Genomic DNA, 17,682 nt, shown 5'->3' with positions numbered 1-17,682 from the left:
TCCAGGAGTCTTGTATATTATAGCAGCATTCACAAAACTGTGGCAGGCTAACTCATTAGCTTGCAAATTTGGTAAAATATCAGACATCACAGTTATTTGCATTGAATACTAAAGAGGTTATTTCATCCAGATTCAAATATCCAAAATGTTTCTTGTCCTTCTCTTCAAGGTTTTGTTCATATTTCACATTCTTAGTGTGGCACACACTTCCTTTAAATTTGAAATTTTCTGTTTCTCTTCAGAATCTCCTACCTTGTTTCCTGATTTTTTTTCTTAACACTTCTCTCTCTCCATATATATACACATGTGCGTATGCATGCACACACAAACATATATATATATATATATTTTAATTTTTATCTGAATCTTCTCACAAAAATATGAACTCCCTGAGGATAACAATTTTCTTTATCTTTATTAGTGACTGCTATATTCCTAGTGTACCAAGAACACTATCTATAACATAGTGGGTACTAAAAATTGTTTAGTGAATAAACGAGTGATTTCACTATATAAAATCTCAGAGAGTTATTGACATACATGCTATTCTCAGCCCAATCATCTTGCTCAGATAATTTGGAAAATATAATTATACCAGTCTAGATTACCTATCCCGTGCTATGCTCAGGAAGACAGGTGCTATTACTGCAAGAAAGGTGGAGATGAAGCCTAGAGGTAAAACCTATAAAAACAAATAAGAAATAAGCAAGCAAGCAAGCAAACAATAATAATAATAGTATAGAAACTCTCTGGTTGTCCCTTTGGAATTGAATTCCATAGAGTTTTTATATATTTCCAAAATATATCCTGGCATCTCACATAAAATAGCCCCACATAAAACTGCAAATAGTAGTCTTCCCTTCCCAAGGGACATGCTCATGCTTAACTGCTGTATACAGCTATGAGTAGAGAACTTGTGAATAAAGAACCTCCTGTTTAATCAAACTTAGGTGTGTCACTTTGTGATACATCTAATTAATCTGAACACAGCTGCCTAATCTACAAATAAAAGTACAAATTTTACTTTATCTTTTTTTATATTATTAGGATGTTTATTCTCTCCACAGTGAAAAATACACCAAAAACATTTCAATCAACATTGATACATAATTTTTGTAACAATAGGGAATTTGATTCTTAAATTTACATGACAATACAAAAGCGATAGAGAACCAAGATTATTTTTAATGAGAGTGGCAAAACAGACTATTTACACTACCTGATTTCAAAACATGATAAAGTTACTGTAATGAAGATGATATCAATAGCAAAAACTTGGAACCAACCCAAACGTCCAACAATGATAGACTGGATTAAGAAAATGTGGCACATATACACCATAGAATACTATGCAGCCATAAAAAATGATGAGTTCATGTCCTTTGTAGGGACATGGATGAAGCTGGAAACCATCATTCTCGGCAAACTATCGCAAGGACAAAAAAACAAACACCGCATGTTCTCATTTATAGGTGGGAATTGAACAATGAGAACACATGGTCACAGGAAGGGGAACATCACACACCGGGGCCTGCTGTGAGGTGGGGGGAGGGGGGAGGGTTAGCATTAGGAGATATACCTAATGTTAAATGACGAGTTAATGGGTGCAGCACACCAACATGGCACATGTATACATATGTAACAGACCTGCACGTTGTGCACATGTACCCTAAAATTTAAAGTATAATTAAAAAAAAGAAAAGGAAAGAAAAGCTACTCCTTCCCCATTAATTTACCTGGGCAACATTGTCAAAAATCAAATAACTCTACTGTATATGTCTGTTTTTGAACTCACTAGTCTATTTCATTTACCTATATGTCTATTCTTATGTCAAACTTTACTTTTTCTAAAATGACAAACAGAGTTTTATAAACCAGTATTGGTCATTTCATGTGAACTGTAAAGACCATTTCTTGGAAAAATTGCAAACAAGAACTTATCCAAATGTTCAGCATTTTGTCCAAGTATTGTTAGCCAATCAGCATCACTCTGAGACTTCATTTTATAAACATGGGATACAGACTGTTTGTTTGTTTCTGCTTTTAAAGAACACACTCTGTTTCCATCCTTCACCCTCATCTCATATACCCTAACCTGGGTTTTCTACTTAACAGTAAAACTTTTCCCCAGCATTCTCTTTGGACCCATAATTTTTGTCTTCTCTTGACATGGCAAACTATTTAACAAATGACAAAAATTTCCACCACAGAACCAAATGCAATCATAATCATCATAAAATTTTTATACAAAAATAAGGAAATAGGAAGCAATATAATAGGCAGAAAAAATATTCCATACACTGTCAGTCAGAGATGTGATAGTACATCCATTTTTTAATCATGTTCCTGGAGGTGAAGAGAGCTACAGGCTGAAAAGGTTTTTTAGCTGTGTTTTCCTAGCTTGAGTGTTATTTTATGTGCTGTCCATATGACACTAAACTGGACAACAGATTCTTATTTTGAAAGTAATATCATGTAGATATCTATGTTCCCATGAACCAGTTTCAAGCACAAAGGTGATGTGTTATGTGTTGAGAAATATTGGACTCATTTTTGCCGGAATTGAGGTTTCTCAATACCTGTCCCTAAACACTTAAATGACCATGTGTCATTTTCAATCTGGAGGGCTCCACTGCCAAACATTCAGGATTAGACTTCTTGCTGAGACAGCAATGCTTGAGTCTGGATACTAAACTTGTGATTTTCTTCTTTCCCATCAACCACACATCTTTCTAATCAACAGTTTCTGTCTTGGTTTCTACCATAGACTAACATGAAACAACATACTCCCTTGGAAAAACAGTATTAATTGGCTTTATGTCCCCAGGATACTTCCAAGTGAATTTTATTTATTGGAAGAATAATTCACAAGGGAATAGCTTAAGAATAAGTCTGGAAGAACTAGGTTTCCCCATATCCCTCTGGCTTTCCCAAATATCACTATTTCTAGCCTCCCCACTTGTCAGCTATCTAGAAGCATTGACCAGAGGCAAAATAACCTATATTAGAAAAGTGATATAATTTCCTCTCTCTTTTTTTGCTTTCAAATGGCCTCCTTAAGTTGAAGCCTGTTGTATTCTTGTACATTACTTTGCTCACAAAAGGTAGCAGACAAAATTCAATCACCATTTTTCTACTAAGTTTTCCAAATGTAATTCTTTTTAAGAAATGATGTGTAAGAATGACATGAATAAATCTATGAGGCTACAAAAGAAAATAAAATAGAAACTGAAGGAATGGTGAGAATATATTCCTGGATGTGGAGATTTAATATTATAAAAGCATATATTGTCACCATAGTAGGTTATAAATTCAACACAGAAAGCCTTGTAAATAACTTGTCAAGCTGACTCTAAAATTTAGCCAAGAGAAATTATTAAGAATATTTTTTAAAGTGAAAAAGAAGAAAGGTGGAGAAATGGTCATAACAAATATTTGTATAAATATGTATAAACATGTCTATCAAGTACAAAAATACAGTAGTTAAAACAATTGGTATCAGCTGAAGGCAGGGCAAAGATAAAACAGACAATTGAAAAACAAAACAAACCTAAGCATATATGATATTTAATATATTACAAGTTTGTCATTTTGAAGATATAGAACATTCTATTTAACAAACTATATTAGGACAATTGTCTATACACATGGACTAAATAAAATTTGAGTTCCATATTACATATAAATTATATAATTCTAGATGCTCCAAAGACTTAAAAATAAAACATCATTAACATAGTGTAAATAAGAGGGGAAAAGATTAAACCACCGTGCAGTCATTGGTTTGAATTTCTTGCAGAGGAAAGACAGAGGAAACTTATCTTTCTAGCTCAGGATCTGGCAACTCTCAGGGCCTTAACTCAAGCAGTTTCACATTTTGTGGTGTGTGTCTTGCAATATTGCTCAGGCTTTTTCACCACTGAAAAAGAGAATGGAAATGGTATTAAGAATAACGGACTCCTGGGACAAAACGTTGGAAATCTCTCTTTTTCTGTCTCTAACTCTGCCTATCCCTTTTTGTCAACATCATTTTCCACTACTATGGGTGCTTTTCTCTTTATTACGGGGACCATAAAAATATGCAAGATCCATACACCATAGTGATCCTAGATGATGAAGGATTATTTTTCTATGCTTTGATATATAAAATGCCGGGGAAGGACTCAGATTAGCCTACTTCTGTTCCATTGTTCATATTTAACTTATCATCGAGACTAGGCATATGGGATGTGTATCACTTAACTGTAAACCAAATAATGCTGCATAAAGAACCAACCATAACATCTCAATACACCGGCATTTATTAAGCTCACAAGTCCAAAGGACAGTTCATCTGGTCCAGTCAGCTCAGCTCTGCTCCACACATCTGTCGTCCTCCTTCTAGCTTAGACATGCTCTTTTCATGGTGATAGCAGAGTTACAAGATGGCAAGAAGAAACCTGCAAGCCTTCTTTGGATCTAGGATTCTATCTAGCACACTGTCTATTCTACTTCATTTTATTCATCAAAGCAATTCACATGACTAAATCCAAAGTTAAGTGAAATGATAGTAAATATACTGCACTTCTTTAAGATCCTTCTTGTAAAGGAACTAAAGGATCACCTAGCAAAGAGTATGAATCCAGAAGGAGTAAAGAATTGCAGCCAGTAATGGAACTGAATCCAAGAAACAGTGAATGGTTCCACTGACATTTATGCTTACTCCCATGGTCTTAAAATAAGAGCCTGTTGTCAGAAGACAGAGAAAGGGGGAGTTTGATAGAGCTAATGCTAACTTGACCACATACAAAATCACATATGTAAACTCGTTTTACAGACAGGTTTAATGGCATAAATATGAAATCCTTTAAAGAAGAGAGGTACTTTCATTGTTACAGTGTATAGATGCCCACAAGTCCTTCATTCTCAGTAACCTCTTCTTTCTTCTAGACCTCACTGTACTCTGCATATTAGAAATGGGTAAACAGCAAACCTATACCTTGCTGTTATCAGAGGGAATATTGAGCAGTATTACAGAGAAAGTGCCGCAGAGTTCATATTTCTATTCAACTAACTGAAACTGGAAGTTACTTTTTCACCAAGTAGCATAAACTCTTCTGCTGCTACAGGGATTTCAGAGAATACAGATGAACAAAAGATAGAATCTGTGGAAAGCTATATTATCATAAAAGTGAAAAACAATGGGTTGTTCACCAATTATTATTAGTTTTAGACTTTTTACTAGATAGAAGCTCTAACAGTACGTAGAATTGTTAGTAGAATAAATTTTAATAAATTGTGGCCTGTTTCTATGTGTCACAAATTGTAGATAATTTTAATAAAATGTGTAAAGCAATATAGAGATAATATTATTTTAAAATATTAATGCAGGCCTAATACAAGGAAATGATCTCCAATACAGAACTATAAAGGGACAAAAATGTATCAACATACCATACAAAAAATACAGAAAAATAAGCGTCATATGTCCTTAATGAAAATTAATATCACTTTATAAGTTTTTTAAGTTATTACTAGCTTTAAACACATAGATTTTTTGTAACATTTCAAAATATTCAAGTTAAGGAGGAGTTCTTTCATTTATTGTTATTGATAGATGTCTGGCCTGTTAGAAACAAAATACTGGTTAACAGTACAGACTTTTCATTCAGACACCTTGGTGTATTAACCTAGTACTCAACTACATGCTGTCTGTGTGCTGGAGCTCTAAAAGGAATCATCTTCCCCTGTGACCAGTGTTTGCATGAGGTCAGGAGGTTAGATACATAATTACTGGGGTTATGTGGAGGTGGAGTAACAGGGTGGATGATGAATGGGCAATTAAAATGTATTATCCAACTTACATTAAACACTATCAACCCATTACTTTCTGTTAAATTCCTTTATTTTAGGTCCTTCATGCCACTTACTAATATTGTTATTTACTTATTCTATTTATTTTTAACACCTACTAATTATAAGCCTTACGATGAGGGGAAATATATGCTATGTTTCCTGCTGTATCCCCAGAGTATAGAATAATGTAGGATCATAGTACACAATCAATATACCTTTGTTAAATCAATTTGTTATCTACTATTCAATAAGGTAATGAACAAAGAAACTTAGAAGAGAACAGAAAATTTGGAACCTTGTTATCTTACATTCTAATTATGTCTGTGTGTGTGTGTGTGTGTGTGCATGTGTGTGTGTAAATTTATACATGCTAATATGTCTGTATGAATTAAAGTCCCACTATTCTCTCTTTTTAACATTTCTTTTGTGGATATCATGTAAACTTGGCCTATGTCAATAACTAATCATGACCTGCAAACACTGTTGACTCAAAAATGATTCAATTCTTGCAGGAAGTAATTTACACATTAAGAGAACTGACTATCTTAGGAGGTCATTTTTACAATTAATGTAAAACTGTCCTTGATCATACAGATTGATGAGCCCAATTTGCCTACATCTATAGGCTTTACCAAGTGTATTATTGCCTTCGATGCATTGTTTGAAGAGGAAAGGGTTAATGTAGCTCCAAAAATGCACTATACATTCTGATCCAAGATATTAAGGATGTTTTAGATTCCACCAGGGAAAACACTAAAACATAAATAGAAATGAATTATGGTGTTATTTAATTAACTGGGAAGTTCAATGTGCACTAGATACAATTTATTACAATAAATAGAGCATCCTATCCTTGCAGAGCATTGTAATGAATATAAATCGAGGATTTTTTTTTCCTCAAAGAAAAACATTCACCAATTTCCTATAAACTGTACCTACGGGCCTCATTAAATTAATACTTCACTAGAATGCTTCATTATTTTGCAGACATTATGTTATGGGGCATCTGTGCCACATTCAACATCATTCATCACTGGTTTCTCAGTGAAACACTCCTCTTTTAGCTCACATGAGATCTGTGCTCTCCTGGTTCTCCTCATAACTTTCTATAACCACTCCTGTTCAGTCTTCTTCATAGCTTCTTCCAATAATTATCTCTTAACTGTTGAGGGTTCCCAGAGTTTTCTTCACACCACAATTTTCTCTAAGCACAGCATACTGAAAAAGTACTTATCATTTCTCCTAAAATTAATCTCAACTTAAATAATTAACCTTTCATTTGGTGGCATGGTCATTCAGTCTGTTATTCAAGCTAGAATACTTGAGTTCACCTCTATCTCATCCCTCTCCCTTTTTGCCACATCCATTTAATTCAAACTTCTGTTCTCTTTGTCTCTACAATGTATTTCAAGTCTATCTTCTCCATCTCAATCCTACCATAGATCCAATGAACACATTCGTTTATCTCATTTGAATTGCCTCCACAGTCCTCTAGCCAATTTTGCTCCATCCCTACACAGCCTGAGAATTTCAATTCAAATTCATCTTTTGCAGTTGTTTTTAAAATATCTGGAAAAAGATGGAGTAACGATTATGATATTAAGTAAACCTGTCATATTTGTGCTGAATTTTTGCCTATTAGTTGCATATTCTTGTGCCAAACTCACAGTATACAAAAACTACCAACATCTGGGATAGTAAATGATATTCAAAATAAATTGCTTTACCACATATCTAGAGAATAACAATCAACAGGATACATAATACAGATAAATAATACATGACTGTTACAATGCTGTTCTTCCTATGAAACTGATTCTTTTTAAATTGTCCTAAAGAATATTTTTTCATCATGCCACTCACTTATTCAAAAAATTTTAATTATTGTTCATTGCTTTTAATGTCATGTGTAAACTAGTTAATTATTTCAAGCATTGTAATTTTATCTCACTGTATCTTTTAAATTGTGGCCTCTACTACTTGCAGCCTCAAACTCTGATTTAATCAACTTTTTAAAAAATTTTCAAAATATTGTGCACAATTTTGACTTTGAACTTCTCTTTTAATAACATCTGTTTGTCACCACCTTTCAACTTCATCATCCAAACCTATAAATCTTTCAAGGCCTAATTGAAGTCCAACCACTTTCCCTGAAGTCATTCCAGAACTATTTAGTTCCTTGAGTTATTGCCATTCTCAGAGAATTATTGCCTGAAATTTTAATTTGTTAATTAATTGTATATGTTGCAATCTTTTTAACTCTTTAATATTTTTAATTTTAATATTTTATTTATACTTGATGTTACTACATTTTGTTTCTGAGAGCAAATACTCTGTTTCACAACTATTTATAACTTATTGGATGTCTTCCATGATCTACAATGGCCTTGAATTTTATTTTAAAGATAAGGATTTAATCATCATATTGTTATACTAATGTACTTGTCTCCTCAGATTTTATTTTTGTCCAATAATACAACAGAGTTTTAAAATATTTATAGATCATTTAAAAAGTGCTTAAATAGAAATTATGAAAATAAAGTTGTACAGCTTCTCTACATCTTGTATTTATTTTTAAAAATGTAACTTTTCTGAGGTAGAATACATTACATCAAAATGATTTTACACAATCATGCTAATTTTTAATTTTTATTTTCTTTTATCTTAGTAAATAATTTGAAAATAATTATGAAATACTATTAAGTTTATCCACCACTGTTGAAATAGTATAAAGTGTACCAACTTGCTACATAAATACAACTTGAAACTTTTACTCTAGAGGCAGGCACAGTCAACTGATCTGCATATAACAATACAACCAGCAAATGAAATAGACAAAATGGAGTATCACAAATCAATTCTTCAACCTTCTACCGAAATAGCTGAAATGGCCTCCTCATAAATTAATTAAGAACTAAGGTAAGATGCTCAATAGAATGTAAAACCTTAGATATAATTTTAATTTTCAGAGGTTCAGAATGCACAGAAATTTTTTTCTTAATTTTCAATAGTCTCTGGTAGTTGTAGAATTGCAGAATGAAAACAGTAGGCAAACAATAGTAGAAATATTCTTTTCCATTTTTATGGTTGTAATGAGTTATAATGTAGGCTTTTTTGAGCTTATTAAATGTCCCCATAGGATCCTGGCCACTTTCATTTGGAATACAATAGAATGCTTGCACTTGAGCTACATATCTTTTGAAATTAGCAGGATACAACGCAGCCCTGATATTCAGACTGTCCTGTCAGTAATTTCTATTGAGATTATTGTCTAAGCACATTTAGGAATCTGGCTGACAAGAGGCATTTAATGAAACTTTTTATGACACACTATTCTTTTTTGTTAAATGAACACAAAGAGATCTAGACATAGCACTTTATAGAGAGTAATTTATAAATTTTTCAATTATTAAAATGCTTTTTTCTAAATGGGTTTCAGAACTATCAAACATTCTACTTTCAAAACAACAAATATGAAAAGTAAAGAAGTACCATTTTCCTTACATTGGCAGGTCACTAATAATTTTTGAACCTAAATTTTGAGCATTCTTAGAGTCTTTTAAAGTCAAGAAAATTGTTGAAATGACTATGTTATAAAAAGTATACAAATACACTCTAAAAAGCAATCCAAATATTTGGATAGAAGGTGGCATATGTTACAGGGAAATACATATAATAAAATAATAAAACTGAGTGGAGACTAAAAGCAGAGGCATTTGAATTAAAATATAATTCATTTCCTAAAATATAGGTTATTTGTTGATAATCTGATACTGATAATTCTATAGAATTAAATTCATAGATTAGAAATTTGTACCAATTAAAGATGATGTTTTCCAATGTATTAGGAACCAACCTGATAATTTCTTACTTGTAACATTATTACTCTCCATGAAGATAAGATCACCAGTAGTGAGAGTTAGGAGTCATTTCAGATAACCAGAATTCAACCACTCTTTATTGCAATACAGTTTGACTTGAGAAAGGCAAATTATAACTAGAGTTTCTTATATCAACATATATAATGTATCAAACTTCGAATAAAAATATAGTTATCAAAGCAAATATAATGAAATCACAGGAAAGAACAACAGCATATATTTCTGAATCAATTTTGTGTCCTAGGTCCCTTTGAAAAATTGATGAAAGATACGTACCCCCTATTTAGAAAAAGTAGATATTCACTTAAACAAAAATGTAAGTTACAAAAGTTTAATCAATCCTATAATACCTGGCCATGGACTCAAAGAGGTCCATGAAGACCAAAGTTATTATTCTGTGTTAATCTAATGCAAGTTTGAAACACTAGATAGAATGCAGCAATTTGATGTAAGATAAAAACAAAAATTATAAACATACTGCTTTAAATCATTTGAATATGAGTTGAAAAGGGGAAAATAAAGAAGAAAGGAACGAAAAATTAAAGAGAAAGGAAAAGGAGATTAAGGCATTCCCACTTCTCTGATAAACATTCAACCTCTAACATCACTTCTTAAAGCAGGCGTCCCCAGTCCCTGAGCCATGGACCATCAGTACTGGTCCCAAGCTTGTTAGGAACTCAGATGTATACCAGAAGATGAGTGGCCAGTGAGCCAGTATTACTGCCTGAGCTCTGCCTCCTCTCAGATCAGCAGCAGCGATCACAATAGGAATGCAAACTCTATTGTGAACTGCCCGTGTGAAGGATCTAGGTTGCACACTTCTTATGAGAATCTAACTAATGCCCAATGGTCTGAAGTGGAACAGTTTCATTCCAAAACTATCCCTTCAGTCCCATTCATGGAAAAACCATCTTCCATGAAATCAGTCCCAGTCCAAAATGTTGGGCACCGTTGTCCTAAAGTATAATTACAATAAAAAGAGACAGGCACAGTACACACAGTTGTGCCGACCGATCAAAAGATATGTGAAAATTATAATTCATTATAAAAGTTTTGCTTTGATCCCTTTAGTCATGCATACACTTGAATGGCATGTGCATCTAAAAAAGTTGTGATTGAAGATAAAAAAAAGAAGAGTCCCTTTTCCTGACCTAATTTTTTTTAATTGAGTTTACATTTAGAGTAGTTTTAAGTTCAGATCAAAAGTGAACAGAAAGTTAGTACAGAGTTTCCACATCTCCCTTCCTATCTTCCCTGCTCCGCAACCCACAGAGGCAGCTTTCCCATTCGATATTTTGCACCAGTATGGATATTTGTTACAAAAAATTAACCAACCCTGACACATCATTATCACCCAAAAGTCCATGGTTTACCTGATGGATCCTTCTTTGTGTTGTACATTCTTTGGGTCTTGACAAACGTATAATGACATATATGCTCCACATTAGTATCATATAAAACAGTTTCACTGCCCTGAAAATCCTCTGTGCTCCACCTATGCATCCCTCCTTATCCTGCAAACCCCTGTAAATCGCTGATTTTCTTTTTTTACTGCCTTCATGGTTTTACCTTTTTAAGAATGTCATGTAGTTGAAATTATGCGGTAGGTAGCCTTTTCAGATTAGCTTTTAAGGATTCTTCATTTCTTCTTGCAGTATCATAGTTTATCTCCTTTTAGTGCTATAATATTCCATTGCCTGGATGTACTACAATTTATTTGTCCATTTACCTACTGAAGAATATCTTGGTTGCTTCTAAGTTTTGGTAACTCTAAATAAAGCTATTATAAACATTTGTGTGCAGGTTTTTGTGTCGACAGAAGTTTCAAGAGTGTGATTGCTGGATCATATGGTAAGAGCATGTTAAGTTTTGTAAGAAAATGCCAACCTCTCTTTTAAAGTGACTATACATTTTGCATTTCCACCAACAATATAAGAGAGTTCCTGTTGCTCCACATCCTCACTAGCATTTGGTGTCGTCAGTGTTTTGGATTTCAGCCATTCTAATAGGTTTGTAGTAGTATCTTATTGTTGTTTGAATTTGAAATTATCTAAATACATATGTTGTTTACATGCCCTTATGTTGAAAAATATGAGAAATAAATTGTATCTGCTTCACTTATTCTTCTGGGAAATCTTTCTGACACAGTGAGATGAATGATAAAAGTTCTTCAATCATGTCCTCTCATTATTTTTGGTTTGTAACTAAACAAGCAATGTTTGAATTGCCTTAATGAGCTTCTTGAGATAGTAAATTACTGCAATCTCCTGATGTGACACCCGTGGAAAATTAAAAAATTTTCAAATTAAGTCATGTATTTGTAGGTTCAGATGTGGGCTCTATTTTTCAGATAATATATTCCCCATATCATTAGGTGCATCCAAAGTTGACCAGAGGAGAATATGATTTCCATAGATGAAACAATAATGTTGACAGTCTTTCAGTAATTGTCATCAGATTGAAGCAATTAATAAGTGTGCAGTGTTAAATTAATTATATTTATTTTTCACAGGTGACTTTTAATAAAAGTTTTTTTTTCTTTTGGGGGGAGAGGCTTAAAAAACAAACTTTATTCCAAATTATTTTTTAAAAATGTTAATTCAGAAACATTTAACAGATTTCATTTAAACTCATATGGTCATAAAACTCAAACTATCAAACAAAAATAGCATTGTGCACTTAACCACTTTTAATAATGAACCTTTAAGAGGAAACATGTAGACTCCCACACAATTTGGGAGCCATTAGGCAACATATATTTAATATTAAGCAAAGACAGCATTAAAAACTAAAAATCCTCAAATTTCAAGAGAATGCCTGATCAAGTCTTTGATATGCATTTGCACATGAGAAAAGAAATACTTTAATTTAAAAGAAACCAAGTCTGAGTGCTTACCCTTTCTTCAAATATAATCTCCTGTCCACCCTTCATTTTATGACTGCATACCCCTCACTCTACTTCATCTACACTGAACCAGTGTTAGTTCAACATGATTGGCTTCACTCAAAGCCCTCTAGATCCCATTTCATATATCCCATCGACCACCATTATCCCCTTACATGTTTGCACAACCTTATACTGAGTATTACATTGTAACGGAGCTTGGGAATTTCAGTTATCCAAAGGTAATTATATACACACACGATTCTGTTTTATTGCACAGTTCACAATATAGCCGGTGATTATACAGCCAACCATGTTAAGATGAATATCGAATATGCAGATGAAAACATCGATTTTATCCCCAACCACAAATGAAACAAGAAAGACAAACATATTCGCCACCATATAAAGGTTGCGTTTACTCTGTGGTGCAGTCATGAGGGCTCATATCACTCTCAGTGTGTTAAATACAGAATTCATAACATTTCTAGTGGCATCAGACACGAAGTATAGGACACAAGACCATTAGTGTCCTGCATTCATGAGCCATTTGTGCCACATACGTAAGAGAAAGGCCACTTTTAAAGCTATTCAGATATTCAATCATGTTTGCCCTTTTAATTTTTTTTTCTTTTTTTGAGACAGAGTATTGCTCTGTAGCCTAGGCTGCAGTGCGGTGGTGAGATCTTGGCTCACTGCAACCTCTGCCTCCCGGGTTCACGCGATTCTCCTGCCTCAGCCTCCCAAGTAGCTGGGATCACAGGCATTGGCCACTATGCCTGGCTAATTTTTTGTATTTTTAGTAGAGATGGGGTTTCACCATGTTGGCCAGGCTGGTCTCAAACTCCTGACCTAAAGTGATCCACCCACCTTGGCCTCCTAAAGTGCTGGGATTATAGGCATGAGCCACCGTGCCGGCCTGCCTTTTCAAAATTATTACCACACTAGTTCACATTGAAGGTAAAAACAATAGTTAGAATCTCTTACTGACAATACATTTTGACTTCAAGTTCAGACAAAGCTGTTGGTTACAAGTTCTGCTGAAATTTTTTTGTCAAATTTGAGAAGTCTATAGGACAATACAAAACCATCCCTGGTAATGTATTTGCAGTTTGGTCTTCAAAAGCTGTAAAGAGTGACAAAGAAATAAAAAAAACCACTGAGTTAAAAACCATTAAAAGTATTTATTAATAATTGTTTTTAAACATCACTTATTTGAGACAGCAGAAACCAAAGAGTTTTCCTTAGAATTCTCACTTAGCTTGTATTTCACAAAAGTGCTTTAGAACTCAGATTTTTACCATCTGTATGTAGTGTAAAGACAAAAGGAAGCCCAACAAAACCGAAGGCCCAGTGGTGTCTATTCCCAGGGCCAAGGTATTAGCTCAGGCTAACCCACCTGCCCTGTGCTGAGTAGCTGGACACGCTTGTCAGTGCTCAGAGTCACCCACATGAATGAATGGGTCAGGCACCAAGGTGCCTTTATTCATTCATTTCTCAAATTTAACTCCCTTCAAATCCTGACTCTGTTTAGTAGGTCAAAGGATGCTACTCATCTTTATTTGGTGCCAAATTATTTTTTTAAATCCTTACATCTACACCTTGAATGTAAACTGCGATATCCAGCACAATATTGTCAGACAGAGGTGCTATATGGTTACTTAGCTTCATTACTGCCTGGCTAATGCTTAATATGCTTCACCCTTTACAGCTGAAAGAAGGATGTTCACTGTATTTAACCAGCCATACTGCATTTAGACATAAACAGCTTTTATGGGCTATTTGCCCAGAAACTTTCAGTAAATTACCAAGTTGAGGTCCTGATTTTATTTTGGTCAGTATGTGCAAATATTCACATGCAGTTACCCAGAAAGAAGAAAAACTGGTTAACAAGAAACCTACCATCATGTCAGATGCTGGAAATAAATCTTTACAGAAAAGGTTTTAAGATTCATAATCCACTTTTTCAGTCTGTCTCTTATATTTCATTAGTCAATTGGAAGTGGCATATGAATCATTTTGCTTTATCTGGAAAAAATATTTTCACATTTTCCAATTCTTTTGACAAATAAGTTTTCATCTATTAAGGGATGAGAATGCTATTTGGCTATTGCCTACTTTTAGAATTCAAACTCACTCTTCAAATGTCTTCATTTAGAGCATATGCTCTCAAACTATCTTATTGTTTTACTAACACAACGGTAAAATTGGGTTCCCAAAATGTCAAAACCCTAATGGAGTCTCTATTTCCAAAGGTAAAATAAAAGACAGCCAACACTGTGAAGTGAAAACTATCCTGAGCCTTCGTCCCACTCTGTAACATTTAGAAACTAAGGGGAAAAAAGTGGGATTGCATTAACAGACTTCCAAAACAAAACGTTATGGAAGTGTTTATTTTTTAAAAGGAGAGTTTTAAGAGAATAGGATGCTTGAATATGACCAACTCCTACTCAAGGGGAAAAATAACCACAGACCTTTGCTGAGATGGCCCCAATAATTCAAAGAAACCAAGCTAACCAGAATGTGATCTATACACAATTAATATGAAAATTTCTTAACAGGATAGAACACCTATAACAACATTTAAGTCCCTTCATCTTTGGGCAATGAAATAAGCGAAATCAACATAAGGATATCTTGGAAGGGTTGAAGGTCACAGTCAGAATCAAACAGAAAACTTTCAGACCTAGAAAGCAAAATGGGAACTTTCAAAACTCCTTGATCTACCATATCTAAACAGAAATAGTATAATGACTATCCAATAGGTACTTAGTTTCAAAATGAATACAAGCAATTTATCATGAAAAGCCTACACCTAATAAGCTGTTTTCCTTCTTTGTTCTGCCCCATTGTCATATGCTGGAGCTTAATGAAGACTATCCTCTGCAGCTGCTCCTCCTGTAGGCAGAGAAGCAAGCAATAGAGTAACAAAGGAAGCCTGAGGAGCCCCTGGCCCCTGAGGACCTTCTCTCTGGCCGTTCACAGCCACTTATGTTTCAATGCAGAAGATTTCAAGACTGGTTTGAGAAAAATAATCCTATTTTGGGGATTAGGTTCCCTGTCAAAGGCCATCAGATGGACAGCTATTTATCAGGCAATTAGCCTAAGGCTCTTAGGTAATGATTAAAAAAAAAAAACAACAAAAAAAAAAACCCAGAAAACAAAACAAAAAAATGCCTTATATTTTCCTATTGGAATCTTTTATTCTGTTTTATTGAGGCTTAAGCAAAACAGCTTTGCCCATAACTCACTGTGGCCTGGAGTTACGACACCAACTTGTATTTGGCCAACTAAGAAAGAGGGCCAGCTGCATTCTTCTTAGAAGGTCTATTCAGTTGATAAATGGCACTTAACTGTTGGTTTTTTTTTTCATATAACCTTTACTCGTAAGTTGCACTGATTATGCTCCAAGAGATAAAGGACTGATGATAATTCGAATGGGCACCTCTGAAAAGATTTATCAGTTTTCTGTCCCGTTCCAGCCAGATTTCTTGGAAAACCTTGGGGAAAGACTGAAATTCCCCACCAATCTGAGACTGTATGTGAGTTTTTACATTAATTGGAAAAAAACAAGAATCCCAACATGGCACCCAATGGACCTCCACAGATAAAATTATTGACCAAATGAGCACTGTGAGTCGTTTCTGTAGGCAGATGCTCCTTAATGGGACCTCAAAGGCCGCAAAACAAGACATTACTGAGTCCATTCTGGAAAAGAATGGGCACCAAGCCTCGATAATACTCTCCAATTCCATGACATTTCAGTGCCTTGAAGGCCTGATAAATGTTGGTAAATTTGTCATGATGCTTGTGGTCTTGAATCAATGTCTGAACTATTTCCGGTGGAGTGAAAATTGCTTCTATTGTCCTTGCAAGCACTGCTGCCACGCAACAGGTTGCAAACTCTGGAGCACTGACATGCTTGTGGAGAAGGCAGGATAAATCCTCATAGAGACCGAACATAAGTGCAAGTGTAGCTGTCTTCTGCATCAATGGGGGAAGGATTCCAGGATACAGGTTTCAAAATCCATCCCTTCTCAACTAAAATATTGCATCCCGGGTTTTGATGCCACACAGCTGTTGTCAGAAGAGGACCTTCTGAATGGGATATGTGATTGCGATGTTGTTGAAGGCTGCACAGCAGCCACACAAGTAATGCTTCATTTCACCAACATTTGTAATATGAGGTGATATATCTTGTTCTGAAGATGTTAGTGTTGGTGGCCTCTTTTCATGAGCTTCTGAATCCATCGTGTTGCTTAAGGTCTTTCGTTTTCACGAAGGACTGACTTTTTTTTAACCTGTAACACAATCTGAGCCTGGAGTTCGGCAAGATGATAGCTTTTTGATAATGTTCTCAATTTCTTCCATTGTTATTGTTCTGTTAGTTTCTCTCTTCTGGAGTCAATTTTGATAATGGATTTCCGTTCTCCAGGAGCCCATCTCCCCAACCTGTGAAAAGCGGGGAGGGGGTTGGACAAGATCACTAAGTCCTCCTCCGTCTCTGACACGCCACAGTGAGGGGTCCCGAGGTCAGGAGGCCGAAATCAGTCTCCCCGGAGGCAGGGCCCCTTGAGCGGTGCCAGCCCCGCTCTCTCCCGGGCGCTGGCAGAGCCCGGCTCCTCCCCGCCCCTACGGTTTCTGCGCACCAGGGAGGAGCCTCCCCAGCCCGGGGCGTGACCGAATGAAGGCACAGCCTCCTTCGCGGGAAAGGTCGCCCAGCAGCCTGATAAACACCCGCGACAGGCGGGAAAGCCGGGAGCCGAGGAGGCCCAGAACTGATTCTGCGCGCGCCGCCTGGGTGGGGTCCACAGCGATTGGGCCAGGGCAGCCGGCGCGTGCAGAGGACTGGGGTGGGCCCCTCTAGCGGTCGGCTGCCCAGACTAGCCCTGTTGTGTTTTTTCTAATCCTCTTGTTGTGAACAAACAAGTTCGTTGTAGGGTGAGGTAAGGTAAATTGCTTTTACCTTTCTCTCCTTGTGAAGTGGATCTCAAAATACTGGTGTTTGGTTTTTACTTTGTGTTAAATGCTAGGAAAAACCTTAAATTTTGTTGGCTCAGTGCTTCATTTGCTGCCTAAATT

General features: G+C 35.3%; 1 pseudogene; it reads right to left on the bottom strand.

Annotated features, from left to right (window-relative positions):
- Window positions 1-1,038: 1,038 nt before the first annotated feature.
- Window positions 1,039-17,292, bottom strand: LOC129037902 (mitochondrial nicotinamide adenine dinucleotide transporter SLC25A51-like; annotated as a pseudogene).
- Between the last annotated feature and the right edge of the window lie 390 nt (window positions 17,293-17,682).

The sequence above is a fragment of the Pongo pygmaeus genome, chromosome 5, assembly GCF_028885625.2.
Source record: "Pongo pygmaeus isolate AG05252 chromosome 5, NHGRI_mPonPyg2-v2.0_pri, whole genome shotgun sequence".
NCBI classification, from domain to species: domain Eukaryota; kingdom Metazoa; phylum Chordata; class Mammalia; order Primates; family Hominidae; genus Pongo; species Pongo pygmaeus.
This window is presented reverse-complemented; position numbering and strand designations above follow the sequence as displayed.